Below are 23,502 nucleotides of genomic sequence, written 5' to 3'. Positions count from 1 at the left end.
TTGTTCAATCCAGTTGTAACCCAATCCAATTCTCAGATTCAACTCTTTACCTTTTTTGGGGAAAGTCCAAGTCTTTGGCTAATGTTGTCATCATCATCTGGCTTTTTCTGGCTTTATGATTTCTTAAACCACATTGATCAATATTGGATAACTAAAACAACCTTCTTTAAAAACAGAATTATGATCATTTATTTCGAGTATCAAATGAAATGTGTGTTGTATGGAGATACAATATTTTAAACATATACTGTGAGTATGATCCAATACAATATAAGCATAAGATTAAAAGGGAAAAAAACTGTTAATTTAGTCCACTCATTCCCCAGGTGCAAGAGAAAAAAAACCCTTCATAATACCAATCAGATGGAGGAAAATTCCTGCCTTACCTGCTTTATGTACAGTAGTGTACTCTGCACCTGGGTTCAGCAGAGGACTCAACACTTAGATGACTATAAAATTATTCAATAATTGAAATTAAAAAGTATCATCCTACACCAAAACCCATTTACATTTTTAGAAAGTAGTATGAGTATTGTATTCCAGGGCATTCACATGGAGCAGAAGCTCAGAAACCTCAATCAGTGCACATCATGTCTCTCTGATCAGTGAATCCCAGGACAGCATGGTCCATCCCCTGTAGATGTCCTTAGCACTGAGCTGCACCTGACAGGTCACCAGATTTTGCCTGTGGTTCATACAGTGGGACAGGTCTCTTGTCACTGTAATGCAGATGAATTCTTCATCTTTGGCACCATGTTTAAGGATGTGGGTGAACTCTGTAAGTAAAGTTTCCTTTCTTGTCAATTGGTGTCTCATGGAAAAGCTCACTGACCTCTGTGTCTGTGAAATGGTCATCCATGGTAGTCAGGAGCTTGTAAAGATGGTCCTCATGGATAAAGCCTGAGCCTTCCTTGTCAGATGAGGTCAAGGCGTTCCTTGCGACCTTCTCAGGTTCAGTGCCATCGACTTGCTCTCTAAATATGGTGAAGAACAGGGTCCAGTTGATCAGACCTGCAGCTTCACTCATTATGCTAGGTATTCACCTGAGGAGTGCTTCCCAAGATAAGCAGGCATGTCACGAAGATCCTCCTCATCAATGAAGCCACCACAGTTCTGGTTGATTGTGTTGAACAATGCTCTAAACTCTTAGATGTAGGACTGGCAAAGATGATAGAAATCACCCTGTGGGGGTGCTTCTTCATTGTCTTTCCCTTGGCATGCTTGGCGGAAGATATTTTGGCTGAAGATCTTTAACCTCAGTGTTGTGGCAGTGATTTCACAGTGAACCTCGGTCTCACTCCAGGAAACTCCCTTAGTTCTTATTTAATTGTTTTTCTCTTCTTTTTTCTTCTTTCTTTTTTGAAACTGAAAAACAATAATTTGCTAAAAATAATTAAACCTTAATAGTAGTAGTAGTAATAAAACTTTACCAGTGTAAGAATAGTACTAGAATAATGAAAGAATAGAAAATGATAAAAAAGAAACCTTTAAAATTGATTTTGAAACTTAGATCGACACTTCATAATCCCATCATCCCCATTCTCATTATCTCTAGCCGCTTTATCCTTCTACAGGGTCGCAGGCAAGCTGGAGCCTATCCCAGCTGACTACGGGCGAAAGGCGGGGTACACCCTGGACAAGTCGCCAGGTCATCACAGGGCTGACACATAGACACAGACAACCATTCACACTCGCAATCACACCTACGGTCAATTTAGAGTCACCAGTTAACCTAACCTGCATGTCTTTGGACTGTGGGGGAAACCGGAGCACCCGGAGGAAACCCATGCGGACACGGGGAGAACATGCAAGCTCCACACAGAAAGGTCCTCGCCGGCCACGGGGCTCGAACCCGGACCTTCTTGCTGTGAGGCGACAGCGCTAACCACTACACCACCGTGCCACCCACACTTCATAATGAATCCATAAATTAAAAAATAATAATTTTAATAAAGGGCAATGTAACGACACTTACAAATGCATCACCTCGGGGCATCATGGCTCAGGTGGATAAGGCGCCATACCATAAATCCGGTGACCCGGGTTTGATTCCAACCTGAGGTAATTTCCCGATCCCTCCCCATCTCTCTCCCACTCATTTCCTGTCTCTACACTGTCCTATCCAATAAAGGTGAAAAAAGCCCCAAAAAAATCTTTAAAAAAAAACTAAGCTTATTAATGATATGCTAATACAAGAATATTAAAAGGCAATTATCGTAGCATAATAAATCGCTTTGGAATACAAACACACAGTATCTATCCATTAATACTGTGCAATTCTACGTCCAGCTGAAAAAAAAAATGCTGAGACACAACCGCTTAGAAACAGCTGACACACTAAGCCAGCTAAACACGACCAGTGCTCTCACCATTGACTGTGTCTTAATCACTCAGTCCAGACTGAACCATAATACATAATGTGTAATGTCACACCCAAGTCGTCTCTTTTACCAGCTTGGCATGACCATAAATAAATCACATAATATCATTTAGCTCTTAAACTTATTCTTTGAAACTCTTTAACGCTTAGAGTTAATAAGAGGGACAAATAATTTTATGATGGATAAAATTAGTTAATATATTTAAAGCTTTTAGTTTTCTGTAATGCTGGTTTGCGACAATGTCTGTTAAAAGCACAACACAAATAAACTGACTTGACTTGAAACTGATGACTTAATTAAAAACTCTAAATCTTATGCAGTTTTTACTTCTTAACCAGACTCAGAAAATAAAAACGCATGGCTGACCTTCATTACCAGCCTGAAAACAATCTCTTATCTTTTAAAGGTGTCATTGCATCGTTTTTTCATTAATTGTGCGGTGATCTCTAGTATGAATGAATGCCCTGTGAGCTGGTTTTGGTGAGAAAAAATGCTGTGGTGCTCCTGTTTCAGGCTGTTCTAATTTGGTGGAGGAGTGGGTGGGGAGAGAATGACAAGATTTCAGCTCTTACTCATGAATATTCATGACGTAAACATATCGCTTCTGATTGGCTAACAGCACTGTGACGCTCCCTCCAGTGGGTTATGGGCGAGGCCATGACTACTAATTTTTGAAGTGATGTAAGTTCGTAGGGCTTTTTCTGATTTGCTCGTTTTTCCATCTATTTTCTTTCATAGGCTAATACAGGGAATGGGGGTAGAACATTTTCACGTTCAGCATGCATATGCAACTCGGAGTGACCTATGGTATTTCAAAAAGAGCAAGTGTTAAATGGTTTGTCGTGGAATGACACCTTTAACAGGTACACCAACATATGTCGTCACACCAGACAAAGAAACTGGCCAAACAGGTAACAGGCAGCAATTTGTCAAAGGTCACAAATATGGCTAAAATGACACTTTATCCTAATTTGGATGCCGGCACCTCTGACTCAACCCAATCCTGTGTCCACAGTCCAGCATTTCTCTGGAGATATTGATGTTGGCATGTTGGACACCAAAAAAAATTTGAGGAATTCTTTGAACAAAAACTCTTTTTCAGGATAGGTTCTATTGTGAGGTGCAAAAAGAGCTGCCAAAATATATGAAAAAAAAATCTCAGATCAATCTCTTTTACTTTTTTAATAGTTTACTTGACTTATCTCATAATCATGTAAAACCTAACCACTTTTCTCAAAATACAAAATGGAATATTCTCAGATCAGAAAAGAAAACAAGAACACAAAAAGAACACAAAAGAACAGATGCATCTGGGATCTTCAGAAAAGATGTTTAATGAATATTCCTTTTGCCAGCCTCTTGTAGACCCAATGTCCAGTCCAGTCCAGCCCATTGAAAACCCAGTATTTCAATGATATTCATGTCCATGTATGTAAACTACTGACCACAACTGTAGTTCTTTTGTGTTCAGTCAACTGCCTGGGTGCCAGGACAGAGAAGAGTCTTGATGCAGGTCTTCCTTTTACCCTTAGAGGCGGTGGATCCAATTGAGCAATGCTCGAGGCTTGGAGGGAGCATGGTGCAGAGTGAAGTGTGATAAATGCTTTAAGGTAGACTGGTCCTTTTTTGCATTTGTAGGCAAACATTAGTGTTTTAAATCTGATGCAGGCAGCTACAGGAAGCCAGTTGTGGGAGAGTAGCAACAGGGTGGTGTGGGAGAACTTAGGGAGGTTAATGAGAAGTAGTGCTGCTGCATTCTGGATCAGTTGCAGAAGGTGAATGGCATGGGAAAGACCAGGAGCGAGTTGCTGTAGTCCAGTATGGCAATGAAAGCAACTGCATAGGATCTGTGGATATTAATGACTGAATTCTCCTGAAGTTGTAAAGGAAAAACCTGTCTGATCATTTATATTTAGCAATATGAGGTGAGAAGGATACAGTGGTGCTTGAAAGTTTGTGAACCCTTTAGAATGTTCTATATTTATGCATAAATATGGCCTAAAACATCATCAGATTTTCACACAAGTCCTAAAAGTAGATAAAGAGAACCCAGTTAAACAAATGAGACAAAAATATTATACTTGGTCATTTATTTATTGAAGAAAATGATCCAATATTACATATCTGTGAGTGGCAAAAGTATGTGAACCTTTGCTTTCAGTATCTGGTGTGATCCCCTTGTGCTCCCCAATATTGTGATCCCCAATAACTGCAACTAAACATTTCCGGTAACTGTTGATCAGTCCTGCACACCGGCTTGGAGGAATTTTAGCCCATTCCTCCATACAGAACAGCTTCAACTCTGGGATGTTGGTGGGTTTCCTCACATGAACTGCTCACTTCAGGTCCTTCCACAACATTTCGATTGGATTAAGGTCAGGACTTTGACTTCGCCATTCCAAAACATTCACTTTATTCTTCTTTAACCATTCTTTGGTAGAACGACTTGTCTGCTGAGGGTCGTTGTCTTGCTGCATGACCCACCTTCTCTTGAGATTCAGTTCATGGACAGATGTTCTGACATTTTCCTTTAGAGTTCGCTGGTATAATTCAGAATTCATTGTTCCAGCAATGATGGCAAGCCATCCTGGCCCAGATGCAGCAAAACAGGCCCAAACCATGATACTACCACCACCATGTTTCACAGATGAGATAAGGTTCTTATGCTGGAATGTGGTGTTTTCCTTTCTCCAAACATAATGCTTCTCATTTAAACCAAAAAGTTTTATTTTGGTCTCATCCGTCCACAAAACATTTTTCCAGTAGCCTTCTGGCTTGTCCACATGATCTTTAGCAAACTGCAGATGAGCAGCAATGTTCTTTTTGGAGAGCAGTGACTTTCTCATTGCAACCCTGTCATGCACACCATTGTTGTTCAGTGTTCTCCTGATGGTGGACTCATGAACATTAACATTAGCCAATGTGAGAGAGGCCTTCAGTTGCTTAGAAGTTACCCTGGGGTCCTTTGTGACCTCACTGACTATTACACGCCTTGCTCTTGGAGTGCTCTTTGTTGGTCAACCACTCCTGGGGAGGGTAACAATGGTCTTGAATTTCCTCCATTTGTACACAGTCTGTTTCATGAGCATAGCAGGGATTATGAGAAGAAGCAGCAGCCTTTATTTTGTCACATGTATACTACAGCACAGCAAAATACCTCCTTTGAAGCAGTGAACAAATGCCTGTGCATACAAGTGAGATATGAGCACACACACATAGCCAGAGCGGTGCACAACTATGCTACAGTGCTCAGGGAGCAACTGAGGATTAGGTGCCTTGCTAAAGAGGGAGGGGAAAGTGCTATTCATTCACTTCCCCCACATTTTCCTGACATTCCAGAATCAAACCAGCAACCCTTTGGGCCTGAGGCTGCTTTTCTAATTTTTGGGCCATGGCTGTCTGAGAAGATTTACCAGAGCTCACCAAGAGAGGATAGTGGCTTGACAATTCTCGGTGACAACCACTAGAGCAGTTTCTGTGTAGTGTGTCATTTTGAAACCAGGCTGCTTAGGATCTTGGAGGTTATTCTGAGTGAGGTAGAGAGACAGTTGTCTGTAGACAGCACATTCAAGGATTTTAGACAAAGAAAAGTCGATACCGGTCAGTAATTGCTGATGTCTGAGGTTTCCAGGCTGGATTTCTTCAGGATGAGAATTACCCTGTCTTGAAAGCAGTCTGTACATGATCAGATGTTATGGAGTCATTCATAATAAATTAAATGAAGGGGAAGAGGTCCTGTGAGTTGATGTAGACCATTAGGGAAGGGATGGGATCCAGTTAGTAGGTGGGAGGATTGCAGGGGTATTGTCAGAATCGGAACAGTCAGATCAGAATTCATGACTTTTTCTCAGAACGCGTATACACTACCATCATCATTATCCAGTGTTGGCAGTACAGCAAAACAATGGAGTGCAGGGCATTTGTGTATCACTTTAATGACCTTGCTCCTAGAGACATCAATGAATGAAGACAACAACTTGTTAAAATAGTTTAAGAAATTATTAAAGAAAACTCCACAGCCCAGAGATAATTCCATACAAAATCACCTCAATGAGGCTGTAGCTCACACTGGCCACTGTTGTCATGTGTGAGTTTGAAATCCGATCAATCCTGTAGGAGGAGTAGCAATTTTTTGTGAAATTGCATATGACCCATGTGTAGCTGCATCCATGGCAGGTGGCACCACCTGGTGAACAATTCTTGTTGGAATATATCTTTGGAGTCTTCTGGGTGAGTTTCAGTGAAAACATCCCAGCAGTTTATGAACAGTATTATTTAGTGTGACAAGTCAACCAAAATTTTCAACTGCCCATAAAATTTTAAATATGACAGGTGGTGCCACCAGGGGCGGCACGGTGGTGTAGTGGTTAGCGCTGTCGCCTCACAGCAAGAAGGTCCGGGTTCGAGCCCCGTGGCCGGCGAGGGCCTTTCTGTGCGGAGTTTGCATGTTCTCCCCGTGTCCGCGTGGGTTTCCTCCGGGTGCTCCGGTTTCCCCCACAGTCCAAAGACATGCAGGTTAGGTTAACTGGTGACTCTAAATTGACCGTAGGTGTGAATGTGAGTGTGAATGGTTGTCTGTGTCTATGTGTCAGCCCTGTGATGACCTGGCGACTTGTCCAGGGTGTACCCCGCCTTTTGCCCGTAGTCAGCTGGGATAGGCTCCAGCTTGCCTGCGACCCTGTAGAACAGGATAAAGTGGCTAGAGATAATGAGATGAGATGAGATGAGGTGGTGCCACCATCTTGACAACTTTTATACACACCCACCTGGGGAACATTCAATATGAGTTTAATCAAAATCTGATCACTTCTGTAGGAGGAGTAGCGATTTTTGTGAAATTTCACGTGACCCTTCTGTAGCCTCATCCATGGCAGGTGGTGCTACCTGGCAAACAATTCTTGTTGGAATAGGTCTTCTGCATGAGTTTCAGTGAAAACATCACTGCAGTTTACAAAGCGTAGTGTTTAATGTGACGAATCACCCAGAAATTTCAGATGCCCATAAAATCATAAATATGACAGGTGGCGCCACCGTCTTGACAAATTTTATGCACACCCACCTGGGGAACATTGTATGCGAGTTTGATCAAAATTTGATCAATTCTGTAGGAGGAGTAGTGATTTTTGTAAATTATGGATGGACGATGAGCTAAAAATTAGTTCTCATTGTGAAACTTTTTCCATCCTGACATTTACAAAGCACTGATACTTGATATTCCTTCCATAAACATTTCATATTTTCTTAACAGAAAGCTGAAAAAAGAAAACATAAATGAATATACAGTCCCCTCTGAAAGTATTGGAAGGGCAAGGCCAATAGTTTTATTTTTGCTATACACTGAAGACATTTGGGTTTGAGATAAAACAAATATTCAGCTTTCATTTCCTGTTAGTCACACCTAGATGTGTTAAACAATCTAATACTGGCAGGAGTTTCTTGTTGCCAAGCTGTGCCCTGTTGGACTGATTGTTTAAATGATTCATAGCTCTGAATGTTTCAGAATGTTGTATAAGTCGAGAAAAGGGGGGAAATCAATTAGAGCCATTGCACAAGCATTGAACAGAGCCAATACAGCAATGTGGAATGTCCTGGAACCACCCCCCCCCAAAAAAAAAAAAAACACTGGTGTACTAACAACCAGACATCGAACAGGTCGACCAAGAAAAACAATAGCAGTTGATGACAGAAAACTGAGAAAGCCATGAAGAAAAACTAAAAAAGAACAGTCAGTGACTTCACCACCAACCTCCACAGGGCAGGGGTGAAGGTTTCACAATCCACTGTTTGAAGAAGACTTTGAGAGCAGAAATATAGAGGCCACATCCCAAGATGCAAACCACTCATCAGCAGTAAGAATCAGAAGGGCAGATTGGAATTTGCAAGGAAATACAGAGATTTGCCACAAAGGTTCTGGAACCAAGATTAACCTCAGTCAAAGTAATGGAAAGGCCAAAGTGTGGAGAAAGGAATAATCTGCTAATGATCCAAAATATACAAACTTATCGGTCAAGCATGGTGAAGGTAGTGCAATGGCTTGAGCTTGCATGGTTGCTCCTGGAACGGGGTCACTAATCTTGATATGAATGATGTACAGTCATGGGGAAAAAAGAAAGTACAACTTTCTTCAATTCTATGTTTTGATTTATCAGAACCTAAATAACACTTGTGTGTGCGCCTCACCAACTTCTATAAACAAACAAATAACCTCTGCTAACAAGGAAAAACACAACAGATTTCAATATGTAGTCATTTTTTCCCAAAGAGTAAACCAACATTTCGAAACCAGATGGGAAAATATAAATACACCTGGTTCTATAAACATTAAGGGAATCGGGTATTACTAAAGAAATGCACAAGATTGGTTGATCATCAAGAGGTGTGACTACCTCTATAAAAGCAGAAATTTTGGCAGTTTGGTGTTCTGAAATATGTGTTTACATCATGCCAAGAAGAAAGGACGTCAGCCCTGACCTCAGATACCCCTTTTCCACCAAATCAGTTCCAGGGCTGGTTCGGAGCCAGTGCTGGTGCTGGTTCACAACTCGTTCAACTTGCGAGCCAGCTGAGAACCAGTTTGCTTTTCCATAGCTTGCGGAGCTACGTCATTACGTCGCTGTATACGTCAGTTACGTCACTGTATACGTCATTACGTCGCTATATATGTCAGTTACGTCGCTACGTTTGCATAAACCTTGGCGCGAATATCGAAGCAAAAACAACATGGAAGCAGCAGCAGCAGCAACAACAACAACAATAATAATAATGGATGACTTCGTATTTGTACAGCTGCAGCTTCTCGTCACTTAAAAATGTCGATCTTTCGTGGTCTTGTTATTGTTGTTGGTCTTAACAACTCCGCCCCCCCGCTGACATAAGCGGTTCTTTCCTCTGGACCAGCAGAGAGTTGGTGCTAGCCTGGAACCGGTTTTTCTGGCCCCAGAGCCAGTTCTTTGTCAGTGGAAACAGAAAACCCGGTTCCAAACTAAGCACTGGCCCCGAACCAGCCCTGGAACTGCTTTGGTGGAAAAGGGGCAACAGAAGCAATTGTCGCTGCTCATCAGTCTGGGAAGAGTTATAAGGCTATCTCCAAACAATTTGAAATTCACCATTCTACAATGAGAAGGATTGTTTACAAATGGATACCCTTCAAGGCCATTACCAATCTTCCCAGGAGTGGGTATCCCAGCAAATTCAGTCCAAGGTCAGACCGCTTAAAGCTCAGAGATGTAAAAAATAAAAAACCCAAGAGCTACATCATGTGACTGACAGGCATCTGTAAGCACATTAAATGTTTATGTTCATGATGGCACAATCAGAAAAAATTGAACAAGTATGGCTTTCATGGAAGGGTGGCTTGGAAAAAGCCCCTTCCCTTCAAAAAGAATATGGCAGCAAGATTAAGGTTTGTAAAATTACATATGAAAAAAGCACAAAAATTCTGGAACAATATCCTTGTGACTAAGGTGATGGTTGGTCATCATGCATCATGCCCAATATATCACCACAACACTTCATACTTATTGTCAGTCATGTTGGTGGAGGGGTGATAACTTGGGCTTGTTTTGCAGCCACAGGGCCTGGGAAACATGTAGTCACTGAGACAGCAATGAACTCCACTTTATACCAGAATATTTTGGAGATAAATGTGAGGCTATCTGTCCAGCAGCTTAAAGGTCATAGGCAACAGTCAGAGGTGAAATGTAGAATATCAACTTTATTGTCTAGAAGAATGACCGAAGAAGCGAATTCAATCTTCCTGGTGTCTAATTTGCACCCTAAAATTGAATAAAATGCTTAAAATATACTGTTTTACCCAATTTCCGAAGGTTTGTTTACATCTCACTTATGTGCACTTTGTCCACCAGGGGGCCGTCGTCATGACATCATTTAAGCCAAACAGACTGGGATTAGCTCTGTGTTTACTTGCAAACCAAGCCATCTACAATGCAGTCCTTGGCACACTTCCCAGACAACTGAATGCACACCAAAACCCAGCTGTTTTCAGTGACTCACAGGAAGACAGAGAGAACCAGCAATCCACCGATCACCCTAATGACTCTCGAGGCTGTTCACACCCAGCCCCCAGTGACCCACACCAACAGGATGGCTCAACGACACCTTAGGATTGCTTTTTGTCCATGAGAGGATAAATACCTGATAATCCTTATTAGTCAGACAGAACTGAAGAAGCCTTTCGGATGAGAGGTGAAACGTCTTCAAGAATCTTCAAGCAAGTCCAGTTGCTCTCTTTTACCACCCACATGTTAGTCAATGGAGGTATTTCACCTGACGTCACAGGGTCACATGATGCCCCGGTGTCCACCATTTTGAAGGTCAAGCTAGCTAATGTCAACAACATAGTAGCTAGAATGTTACTGTAGCAATGTTTACGTTCAGTCATTTGGATGACTGTTAAAACCTTTCAGTCTCAAGTTTTTCCTTTACTGTATTTACTAGTTTACTGTAATTATGATCCGGCAGCTATTTACACCGGATCCAGTGTAAATAGCTGCCGGAGCGCGCTCCGGCTTGCTCCCCCTCAAATTAATCATCGCGCTCCGGCTTGCTCCCGGAGTGCTCCAGCCAAGGTTCCGGCATGCGCTCAGGCTTGCTCCCCCTCAAATTAAGCAGCATGCTCCGGCTTGCTCCCGGAGCGCTCCGGCCAAGGTTCCGGAGCACGCTCCGGCTTGCTCCCCCTCAAATTAAGCAGCGCACTCCGGCTTGAGCACACTGCTTAATTTGAGGGGGAGCAAGCCGGAGCGCGCTCCGGCAGCTATTTACATTGGATCCGGTGTAAATAGCTGCCGGATCATAATTACAGTAAACTAGTAAATACAGTAAAGGAAAAACTTGAGACTGAAAGGTTTTAACAGTCATCCAAATGACTGAACGTAAACATTGCTACAGTAACATACTAGGTACTATGTTGTTGACATTAGCTAGTGCTAACAGCTAGCTGCTAGTACACTGCTACAACACAGACACCGACCCTAATAATACAGTTCTTGGTCAATGCCTGGTAACAGCAAATTTATAATGGGCCATGTCTCAACAGTCTAAGAAGTTATTTCAATGACATTTAATAACATTTTGTTTGTCCTGAGGACCGAAAGTAAATGAAAATGTGAACAAACCTTAGCTGTAATAAGATGGCGACCACTGGCTCCAGGGACGACCCACTGATGTAGGCATGTTACCCAGCCTGACACAAAATATTTGTAGGCATCCAAACTCTTATATGCTTTCAGATCAATACCTGTGTATGGCGATGGGTTTTTAACGACATAGGTATACAGATCATGTGGGCCGAAGTCAGGTAAAGACGAGGGCTTCGTGTACTTCCGTACGTCAGTGAACAATCCTGGTGGAAGCAGGGAAATGTCGTTCTCTAAGCCTGCTAACCTCAATTTTTGCAAATACCTCTCCCTCTGCTCACCCTGTAAATGCCCTACGTCGCTGGATAGTGAAGGTGTTTTCTGCATCTCGCTCCTTTTTCTTTTATGTTTTTCGTTTGTCGCCTTCCTCGCATTCAAACTGATTCGAGCCATGACGTTCAAAATGGCAGCCTAACGATGCATCACATGACTTGGTCATGTGGGTGAAAAACCTCAATAGCATGTTAGCATTCTGGCAGGTAGCCATGACAAACTATCCCTTTTGTCTCATTTACACAATGATTGTACAGGATCCATCAAGATTCTTTACTTGAAAAATTGCACACAAAGGTAAAAATGTTTACCTCCAATCTTCTCCTTTTGTCATGGTCCTACCTGTGGGCTTCTCTCTTCAGGTAACATCTCCACTCAGCATTACCGGCCACGCCCGCACTCACTTCCTCTTATTATCTTTCAGTGACTGTCATTGGCTGTTGCCGATCACCTGCTCTCCCCCTGTGTGTATTTAAGCTGCAGTTCTCCTTAGCTCCTGTGTCAGATCGTCTGCAACTCTCAGCCTGATAACCTGCTCTGTGTTCCCACTACTCTGACTCCTGAAGATTTCCTGTTCTGTCTGACTCTGTCTGCTCTCCAGCCCCGGTAACCTGATTCTGCCTTCTGTTCTGCCGACTCTGCCTCTTGCCTGCCCCTCCTGTACCTTCGCCTGATCTCCAGCTCGCCCGGCCCTGCTGCTCGCCTGCCTCTCCATCTGCCTGGTGTGAGCAACCCTGCCTGGAGCCCTACTCTTCTGCCCTGGTAACCTGACCCTGCATTTCTGCCTCCTATCCTGCTACCTGTTTTGTGACTCTGTGTTCCAGCCTGCTCTCTATCTCCTGCCTGCTGAGGAACTGTTGGCTGGGAGACTGCCTGTAACCCTAGTGCTATCAGCCCTACAGCCACACCTCTCTGACTACGCCTGGTCCCGTCTCATCTCTGCTGCTAAGCAGGGTTGGGCCTGGTCAGTACTTGGATGGGAGACCTCAGACATCACCACCAGCCATCCCTGCCTCTCAGTTCTCCTGCCACTGGACTTCACCCACACACATTCTCCCAACTCCCCTTTCCCCTATTATAAATAAACTGTGGTTTGAGCGCATTTGATTTCCTCTCCTGTCTGTTCCATGACAGAACGATCTGACCAGCATGGAGTCAGCGCCCAAACCCTCTGCCCTAGACCGGGTGCAGCGCACCAAAGAGGATGTCTGCTGACGTCACAGCCCTGATCCAGCATGGGCAGCAACAACAACTGGACCAAGCACTCCAGCTGCTCACCGCCCTAGCACCCCCTGGGCCTCCGGGAGGTGCTCCTGCTGCACTCGATGCCCCGGAACCCAAGGTCGGCAGTCCGGAGCGTTTTGACAGTGACCCCTCCCAAGTCCGTGCCTTCCTGACCAGCTGCCGGTTGATCTTCGACCTACAGCCCAGAACCTTCATGAAGGTGGCCTTTGTCATCACTCATCTGACTGGCCACGCCCGCCTGTGGGGGACTGCTGAGTATGAACGCCGGACACCAGCGTGTGCCTCCTTCTCCCTGTTTGCTGCAGAGATGATTAAGGTCTTCGACCCGGGCTCGTCATCAGTAGAGGCATCCGGAGGACTGATAAGTATTCGCCAAGGCAGACATACAGTGGCTGACTACTCGATCGATTTCCGGACCTTGGCCCGGCGCAGCAAGTGGAACATGCAGGCGCTGGTGGACGCCTTTCTGCACAGCCTGGCCGACTACATGAAGGATGAATTGGTCTCGTACGAGCAACTGTCGACACTCGACGAGGCCATCGCCCTGGCCGTCTGCATTGACCACCAGGTCCAGACCCGTCGACGAGAGAGGGCCCACCGGTCTCAGCCAGTCATCACCGCATGGAGAAGCCAGAGCTCACTGGGCATAGGAGGGGCCCGGTTGGGTTCAATGATCCTCCAATCCTCCACCAGCCAGAAACCTATGCTCCAAGTTTGCCTTCATCTGTCGGATTCCACCCACACCCTGGCAACCCTGGCCACCCTGTTTGACTCTGGCGCTGAGGCTAACATCATGGACACTGAGCTTGCGCGCCAGTTGGGCCTGCAAAGCCACCACCTATCCTCTCCCGTTCCAGCCAGGGCACTGGATGGCCATCTCCTTGGCACCGTCACCTGCGTCACTGCCCCTGTTCCGATGACTCTGTCAGGCAACCACCACAAAACCATCCAATTTCACCTGCTCCATTCCCCCGGCCAACCTCTCATCCTGGGCTATCCATGGCTCCGCCAGCACAGTCCTCATCTCGACTGGGCCACTGGAGAGATAAGAGAATGGGGCAAGGACTGCCATTGGACCTGCTTACGAGCTGCCATCCTAAACACCTGTACTCCACCTGCCAGCTCTGCCCTCGACCTCACTAATGTCCCAGCGTGTTATCACAGCCTTCAGGAGGTATTCAGTAAAACCAAGGCCACTTCCTTGCCTCCTCACTGGCCCTACGACTGCGCCATTGATCTCCTCCCAGGCACTGCACCACCCAAGGGTCATCTCTACTCTCTGTCTGCCCCGGAAAGGAAGGCTATGGAGACCTACATCAGTGACTCTCTGGCTGCCGGCCTTATCCGTCCATCCTCTTCTCCCGCCGATGCTGGGTTCTTCTTCGTGGAAAAGAAGGATGGATCCCTGCACCCCTGCATCGATTACAGGGGTCTCAATGACATCACCGTCAAGAACCGATACCCTCTCCCACTGCTTACCTCCGCCTTTGAGCTGCTCCAGGGAGCCACGGTCTTCACCAAACTCGATCTCCGGAATGCCTACCACCTGGTGTGGATAAGGGAAGGAGACGAGTGGAAGACCGCGTTCAACACCCCCACCGGTCACTATGAATACCGGGTGATGCCGTTTGGCCTTACCAACGCGCCAGCGTATTCCAGGCTCTGGTGAATGATGTCCTGCGAGATATGTTGAACAAGTTCGTGTTCGTTTACCTCGACGACATCCTGATCTTCTCTAAAACCCTGTCCGAACACACCCAGCATGTCCAGCAAGTGCTCCGTCGTCTCCTGGAAAACTCCCTCTTCGTCAAGGCAGAGAAGTGTGAGTTTCACGCTAAGTCTGTGGGGTTCCTGGGGTACATCGTGGCAGAAGGGAGCATCCAGATGGACCCTGCCAAAGTCTCTGCAGTTACTTCATGGCCAGTACCAGAGAGCAGGAAGCAGCTTCAGCAGTTCCTGGGCTTCGCAAATTTCTACAGGAAATTCATTCGTAATTACAGCACCATTGCATCACCCCTCACCGCCTTGACCAGCACCAAACAGTCCTTCACCTGGACTCCGGCCGCCAACGAAGCCTTTGCCACCCTCAAGGCTCAGTTCACCACTGCTCCCGTCCTCCGGCTGCCTGATGAGGAGCGGCAATTCATCGTTGAGGTGGACGCCTCGGATGTGGGAGTCAGGGCAGTGCTTTCACAGAGGTCTGCGGAGGACAACAAGCTCCACCCTTGTGCATTCTTCTCCCGCCGGCTGTTGCTGGCCGAACGCAATTACGACGTAGGCAATCAGGAACTGCTGGCGGTCAGGCTCGCCCTGGAGGAATGGCGCCACTGGCTGGAGGGATGCGTAGTCCCATTCCTGGTCTGGACTGACCATAAGAATCTAGAATACATCCGCACCGCCAAATGACTCAACCCCAGACAGGCCCACTGGGCTCTCTTTTTCACCCGATTTAATTTCACCCTTTCGTACCGGCCTGGATCTCGCAACACCAAGCCTGATGCACTCTCCCGCCAGTTCCAGAAGGGTGATGCCCCCTCCAAGGACCCGGCTCCCATCCTGCCTGACCCCTGTATCGTTGCTGCGCTGACCTGGGACATCAAAGAAAGAGTGCGGGAAGCCCTCCGTGACCAACCCAGCCCCAGTGCATGCCTCGCAAGTCGCCTCTTCGTTCCTGCAGACCTGCGATCCCAGGTTATACAATGGGGACACGACTCCCGTCTAGCCTGCCACCCTGGTTCCACTTGCACCTACCACCTGCTCACCCAACGGTTCTGGTGGCCTACTATGGGCAGGGATGTGTGAGATTTCGTCCGAGCCTGCCCTACCTGTAACCAAAATAAGTCCTCCAGCCAGCCTCCTGCTGGTTTGCTCCAGCCTCTGCCCATGCCAATGTGACCCTGGTCCCAAATCTCCCTGGATTTTGTTACGGGTCTACCCCCTTCTAACGGGATGACGGTCATACTCACCATCGTGGACCGCTTTAGCAAAATGGCTCACTTTGTTCCCCTCCCTAAACTACCATCAGCCAAGGAGACTGCCCAGATCATCTTGCAACATGTCTTTCGCATCCATGGGCTGCCCAAGGACATCGTTTCGGACTGGGGGCCGCAATTCACCTCCTCTTTTTGGAAGGAGTTCTGTCACCTACTCGGGGCCACCGCCAGCCTCACCTCTGGATTCTGACCCCAGTCCAATGGCCAGTCAGAACGGATGAACCAGGAGTTGGAGAAGGCACTTAGGTGCATGGCGTCACGCAACCCTAGGGCCTGGTGCGAGCACCTGCTGTGGGTGGAATACTCCCACAACTCCCTCACCAGCTCAGCCACCGGGCTGTCCCCATTCCACTGCGTGTATGGCTACCAACCACCCCTATTCCCCAGCCAGGAGGGAGAGGTCATCTGCCCAGCTGCCCTCACCTATGCACACTGATGCCGCTGCACCTGGTCTCAAGCCCGTGCTGCACTCCTCAAGTCAGTCACCAGCTACTCTACTGGCACCAACCGGCGGAGGACACGTGCGCCCACCTACCGGGTGGGCCAGAAGGTGTGGCTATCTGCCAAGGACCTGCCCCTCCAAGTGGAGTCTCGTAAGCTAGCACCTCGGTTCGTCGGACCTTTCCCTATCCAGAGGATAATCAGCCAGTCTGCTGTCCGGCTTCGACTGCCCAAGTCCATGAGAGTGCACCCCACCTTCCACGTCTCTAAGATCAAGCCAGTGCATGAGAGCCCGCTGGTCCCAGCTGCTCCTCCTCCTCGTCTCATCGACGGTGGCCCGGTCTACTCCGTCCAGTGACTGCTGAAGTCACGACGCAGGGGCAGGGGCCTCCAATACGTGGTGGATTGGGAGGGCTATGGTCCTGAGGAGAGGATGTGGGTTCCTGCTGGAAGGATTCTGGATCCGGCCCTCATCGCCGACTTCCATCGGCTACACCCCGACCAGCCCTCCATCCGACGGGGCCGACGTAGGGGTTCTCACCGTGCAGATCCACTTCCGGACCCTGACCCTGCTCCAGCGCCTGAGCCTGACACCGAACCGAATCCTGGGCGGGGGTCCCTGGATGACGATTCTTCTGACAGTGAAGAGGGTGCGGAGGCTATGGACACTGACCAGTCTGAGAAGTTCTAATCCTCCACCGGTATTCCCCCTCCTCCCACCCGTCTTTGGTGATCTGTGGCTAGGGACTTCTGGAGCCGTCCCTTGAGGGGGGGTTCTGTCATGGTCCTACCTGTGGGCTTCTCTCTTCAGGTAACATCTCCACTCAGCATTACCGGCCACGCCCGCACTCACTTCCTCTTATTATCTTTCAGTGACTGTCATTGGCTGTTGCCGATCACCTGCTCTCCCCCTGTGTGTATTTAAGCTGCAGTTCTCCTTAGCTCCTGTGTCAGATCGTCTGCAACTCTCAGCCTGATAACCTGCTCTGTGTTCCCACTACTCTGACTCCTGAAGATTTCCTGTTCTGTCTGACTCTGTCTGCTCTCCAGCCCCGGTAACCTGATTCTGCCTTCTGTTCTGCTGACTCTGCCTCTTGCCTGCCCCTCCTGTACCTTCGCCTGATCTCCAGCTTGCCCGGCCCTGCTGCTCGCCTGTCTCTCCATCTGCCTGGTGTGAGCAACCCTGCCTGGAGCCCTACTCTTCTGCCCTGGTAACCTGACCCTGCATTTCTGCCTCCTATCCTGCTACCTGTTTTGTGACTCTGTGTTCCAGCCTGCTCTCTTTCTCCTGCCTGCTGAGGAACTGTTGGCTGGGAGACTGCCTGTAACCCTAGCGCTATCAGCCCTACAGCCACACCTCTCTGACTACGCCTGGTCCTGTCTCATCTCTGCTGCTAAGCAGGGTTGGGCCTGGTCAGTACTTGGATGGGAGACCTCAGACATCACCACCTGCCATCCCTGCCTCTCAGTTCTCCTGCCACTGGACTTCACCCACATGCATTCTCCCAACTCCCATTTCCCCTATTATAAATAAACTGTGGTTTGCGCGCATTTGATCTCCTCTCCTGTCTGTTCCATGGCACCTTTTTGCTTGAGCATTGCTGGTCCGTTTCTTCTTTGACTGCTTGCTTTTGTGCTCGAATTTTGTTGGAACAGCATCAGGTTTGAGCCTTCTCTGTCCAACACTGACACCTAAACTCTCCAACAGTTGGGTTTTTCTTCAAAACTGAATCAATTAATCCTCCTTGAAGTGATTGGAGCACAGAACTGCGTATTTACCCAGCTGCCAATCCTCTCGCTTCACACGCACAATCCACTCTCTCCTCCTCTTCTCCTCTTTTTAGTGGCAGTTCTAGAATTTTTCTGAAACAGGGGCCACTATGGGGCCATATGTAACCTTCAGGGGCCAACAGTGTCGCCACCATCTTTATCCAGTGGTAAAGGCTACCAACCTGATTTGTATATTTTGTTTAGTGGATTGCATACTGTTATACATCATACCTATATTGCTTATTTGTAAAACTTACTCTTCTACAGTATACTGCTTCTTGGCATCTGTGGGCTCTTCCAAACGGCATCTCACTGTACTTGTATACTGACAATAAAGAACATCTACTTCTACGCTACTATCCAAGCACACAAATGAATAATTCAGTACCCTTTTTCAAACTTAAAACATTATGAATCAGTAACGTTTGTAATAATTCTTTTTTTATTCATTCTGTGTGCATAAAGGGCAGATAAAACATAATCAACAACATATAGGATAGGAGCACATAGGATAACAGAGGAGCAACAGCTTTTAACTGTAGGTGCAACAACATCTCATTCTCTCTCTCTCTCTCTCTCTCACACACACACACACACACTCATTCTCTCTCTCTCTCTCTCTCTCTCTCACACACACACACACACTTCAGAAAAGAAGAATTATCCGATTGCCATGCTTTGAGCTAAAACGCCTGGCAAATTCATCCAAATCCTTTCATCATTTGAACCTGCACCATCCGATAGAGCTAATACAGAAATATGTCACAAAATAAATAACCCGTATTTCTATTCAAAATGCCATCTGACAACTACCAATTTAGTTATTTTAATAAATAAAATGCAATTAAGTACATTACACCCATACAACATGGCATCATTACCTAGAGGGTTACTATTACAGCTAAAGTTGAACTACATACAAGTCTAGAACTAAAGTAGACCCTAAAACTGTGCATTTCTCCTCTATGCAATCTCAATTAATACCATTTCCAGAAATACCGGTACAATACATTGTATTATTTGTAGTCATCTGGTTTTGCCTACTACATCATGTTTTCTCTGACCTGGTGAAGAGGGGCTTGGGCTAGCAGACTGCTACTGCAGTTGTTGACCGTCCTGTGGCACTGGTGCCTGCGTACTTGTGCTGCCCTCGTTTAAACCCTCACTTTCAGTTTTTTCTTTTGATAAGAAACTGCTGAATTCCCTGCGTCTTTCTTTTCATGCTCTCTCTGTCCCTATATCTGCCAAACACAATAGTTAAGATTAACACAAAATCTTGAGCTTCGAATAAACAGGTCAAAGCTATTGCTATCTTACCAAACAAATTACAACTTAACATCGCTAGCAAGCACACTGCCACCAACAGTTTGTGGGTGGAACTGCACCAGTGATTATTGAATTCTCCGGTTGTTCTTCTCGCCAGTTGATTGACAGAACAGGGGCACTTCAGGGGCCAATCAAATTAGAGGCGGGGCCACGGCCCCTGTGGCCCCGCACCTAGAACCGCCCCTGCCTCTTTTGGAAAACAGTAAAAACTTCTTCCTGAACTGGCCCCATTGTTACAGTTCACTGCACAACAATAAGGCATTTTTTTTTGTGTGTGTGTGGAAATTCCTGAACACACGTCTACACTCAAGCCGAACGGCAATGAAAATACATGGAAGTGGACTCAACTCAAGCGATTTGTTTGGCTTAAATGATGTCACGCACCGAGTGGTCATGGAAATAGCCGACAGAAATTTGCCGCAATCCGCGCTAACTTATTTTAATTATTACTTATTAACAATACTTCTTGGGACCAGAAGAAAATTACAGAGGATTTTTTAACATATAAAGTTTCAAATGTGCATAAAATTAAAACCGTTGCCTATGAGCTTTAAGCTGGGCTAAAATTGGGTCATGAAGAAGGAAGATCCCAAGCACACCAAAAATTTTCAACTGAAAGGCTAAAAAAAGATATCAGTGAAGATGTTGGAATTGCCAAGTCCAAGTTGAGACATCAACTCCTTGAGATGCTGTGGCAAGATCTTCAAAGAGCTCTGCATAAACAAATAGTCTCAAACCTTAATGCTGTAAAGAAGAGTAGGCCAAAATTTCTGCAAAACAAAGTAAGAGACTAAAATTCATACAGAAAACGTTTAGTTCAAGTTTTTGTTGCTAAAGGTTACTGAATTATAGGGTATATATATATATATATATATATATATATATATATATATATATATATATATATATATGTTACGACTTCGTTTGTTTCTTTTTCTGTTTGTGTATGCAGGCCTGCTATTTTGTGTTTTGTTATGTGTGTGTTGTGCTTTGTCTCCCTCTTCAGGTTCTACTTACCATTTTCCTTACAGATCAGCGCACCTGGATCCAGTTTTCCACTTATCTCCGTTTACCCAGCAACCAGTCCCCTTCCAATTGCTAGCACTATTTAAGTCCCCATGTTTCTTTGTTTATTGCGTTTTTGGCTAGGGTGGTGGTAGCGCCCTTGTTTGTGGTTTGTTTTTGGTTATCTTTGGTTGTCTTGTGTTAGGTTTAGAAATTCTTAGTTATGTTGTGTATATTGTTATTTTTGGCTTATCTTGTTTTAAGCTCCTGGGGGGGGCATTGGGTGAGGTTTACGTAGATCTGCCCCGGGGTGTACATTTTTTGGCATACATTAGTTTTTCTGTTAGCCACATTGCCCTATGTTTAGTTAATGGTGACACCATCCCCTATTTTGTAATTTGAGGAGTTTTTGTGAGCTCCTGTTATTGGTGGTGGTTTTTTTGGTTGTTTTTTTTTTCTTTTGATTTGGTGTCGCCATTTAGATTTGTAAACCCTTCGTTTTCCCCCTATGGTTGCTTTTGTTGGTGTAGCATTAATAAAATTTAATGTGCACCTTAAAACTGTTGTTTGTGTGAGTCTGTTTTTCTCACTTAAGTCTGTTGTATAAATGTTGGCGCTCTGGTCCTTTGGACCCTAGGGGGCGCCGTAACATTTAATGGGGGCTCGTCCGGGATATCTATTCTGATCCAATTTTTACAACAGACTTAGGTGTTGGAGTACAGACCGCAGGTAGTTAGGCTGGTCAGGTAGTAATTTAGTTGATTTATTGGTCAGTGAACTTTGTTGGTACTCAGGATGGGGGACTTTGATGTTGCAGTTTTTTTTATCCAATCTTGACTCTGTAGAACAGGTCATGCAGTGTAAGAAGCAGGATTTGGCGGATATTGCTGCTCATCTAGGAGTTACCTTGTCTATGTCGTCCAAATTAGTTGACCTGAGAAAGGCCATTATTGAAATTCTGGTAGAGCAGAAGTTTCTAAGGATGAGTACCGGTGCATTTGCGGGATGTGGCCGTCTCCTATGTTTTGGAGTCGGAGGAGTCTCTGAGAGAAACGATAAGTAGCGCTAGTGGCGGTGGCCAAGTAAAGGTTCATGAGTCGGAGACAGAAAATTGTCCTGAGGATGATGTTGGGTTACCTGCAGGTGGTGACGCCCACACCAAATTAGAATTACTGCGGTTGCAGTTGGTTGCCAAAGAGCAGGATTATGCTCACCAGTTGGCCATGAGACAATTGGAGGTTGAAAAAGAGATTCAGCTTAAAAGACTCGAGGTGGAGTTTTCCAAGCTTGACATGGGTGCAAAACGCCATGAGTTTAATGTCAGCAAAAGTCTTCCATTGGTATCTCAGTTTCGGGAGACGGATGTTGAGGCATGGTTTAATGCGTTTGAGTGCATAGCTAAATCGCACAAGTGGCCTGATGTAGACTGGGCTTTAGTTTTGCAAAGCAAGCTTTCTGGAAAAGGTCTTGAGGCTTTATCTACTCTCTCTGTTGAAGCCAGTTTAAATTATGATACTATAAAAGCAGCTGTAATGCGCATCTATGAACTTGTTCCTGAAGCCTATAGGCAAAAGTTTAGGAATCATAAAATTAAGTCTGGTCAGGCAGTGGTTGAATTTGGCCGTGAAAAAGAAGTGTTCTTTAAACGCTGGTGTGATGTTAGTAAGGTTGACACGTTCGAGGGCCTTACTGAGCTCATATTGATTGAGGAGCTAAAAAATTGTTTGCCAGAACGTCTGGTAACTTATTTAAATGAGCGTGATGTTAAAACCCTGTCGGAGGCAACGGTGCTTGCGGACAATTATCTTTTGACTCATAAAACTTTTTGCAGCGGTCCCTGTTAAAACGAGTGTGTTGAAATACGTCTGTCGTTTTCGTGAACGGCTATATAATGTGTGGAAAATGCTCTTTTTTGGGCATGAGTAATTATGGGGCTTGAATTGTATGGATGAAGTTGTTTGGTTGCTTACGTCAACAGGTTGACGTCTTTTGGGGGGGGAGGTGTTACGACTTCGTTTGTTTCTTTTTCTGTTTGTGTATGCAGGCCTGCTATTTTGTGTTTTGTTATGTGTGTGTTGTGCTTTGTCTCCCTCTTCAGGTTCTACTTACCATTTTCCTTACAGATCAGCGCACCTGGATCCAGTTTTCCACTTATCTCCGTTTACCCAGCAACCAGTCCCCTTCCAATTGCTAGATCTATTTAAGTCCCCATGTTTCTTTGTTTATTGCGTTTTTGGCGAGGGTGGTGGTAGCGCCCTTGTTTGTGGTTTGTTTTTGGTTATCTTTGGTTGTCTTGTGTTAGTTTTAGAAATTCTTAGTTATGTTGTGTATATTGTTATTTTTGGCTTATCTTGTTTTAAGCTCCTGGGGGCGTTGGGTGAGGTTTACGTAGATCTGCCCCGGGGTGCACATTTTTTGGCATGCATTAGTTTTTCTGTTAGCCACATTGCCCTATGTTTAGTTAATGGTGACACCATCCCCTATTTTGTAATTTGAGGAGTTTTTGTGAGCTCCTGTTATTGGTGGTGGTTTTTTTGGTTGTTTTTTTCTTTTGATTTGGTGTCGCCATTTAGATTTGTAAACCCTTCATTTTCCCCCTATGGTTGCTTTTGTTGGTGTAGCATTAATAAAATTTAATCTGCACCTTAAAACTGTTGTTTGTGTGAGTCTGTTTTTCTTACTTAAGTCTGTTGTATAAATGTTGGCGCTCTGGTCCTTTGGACCCTAGGGGGCACCGTAACAAAATATATATATATATATATATATTCCCCCAACTGGGTTATGAATATTGGTTTACTTTGTGGGAAAAAGATGCTACAAATTGAAATCTCATTATCTCTAGCCGCTTTATCCTTCTACAGGGTCGCAGGCAAGCTGGAGCCTATCCCAGCTGACTACGGGCGAAAGGCGGGA

The 23,502-nt window shown here is 45.5% G+C and overlaps 1 pseudogene; it reads right to left on the bottom strand.

The window, feature by feature from the left end:
• Window positions 1–588: 588 nt before the first annotated feature.
• Window positions 589–21,683, bottom strand: LOC132888955 (myosin regulatory light polypeptide 9-like; annotated as a pseudogene).
• Window positions 21,684–23,502: the final 1,819 nt, after the last annotated feature.

This window comes from Neoarius graeffei, chromosome 7 (genome assembly GCF_027579695.1).
Source record: "Neoarius graeffei isolate fNeoGra1 chromosome 7, fNeoGra1.pri, whole genome shotgun sequence".
NCBI lineage: Eukaryota > Metazoa > Chordata > Actinopteri > Siluriformes > Ariidae > Neoarius > Neoarius graeffei.
The sequence above is the reverse complement of the archived record's forward strand: the minus strand, read 5'-3'. Positions and strand labels throughout refer to the sequence as shown.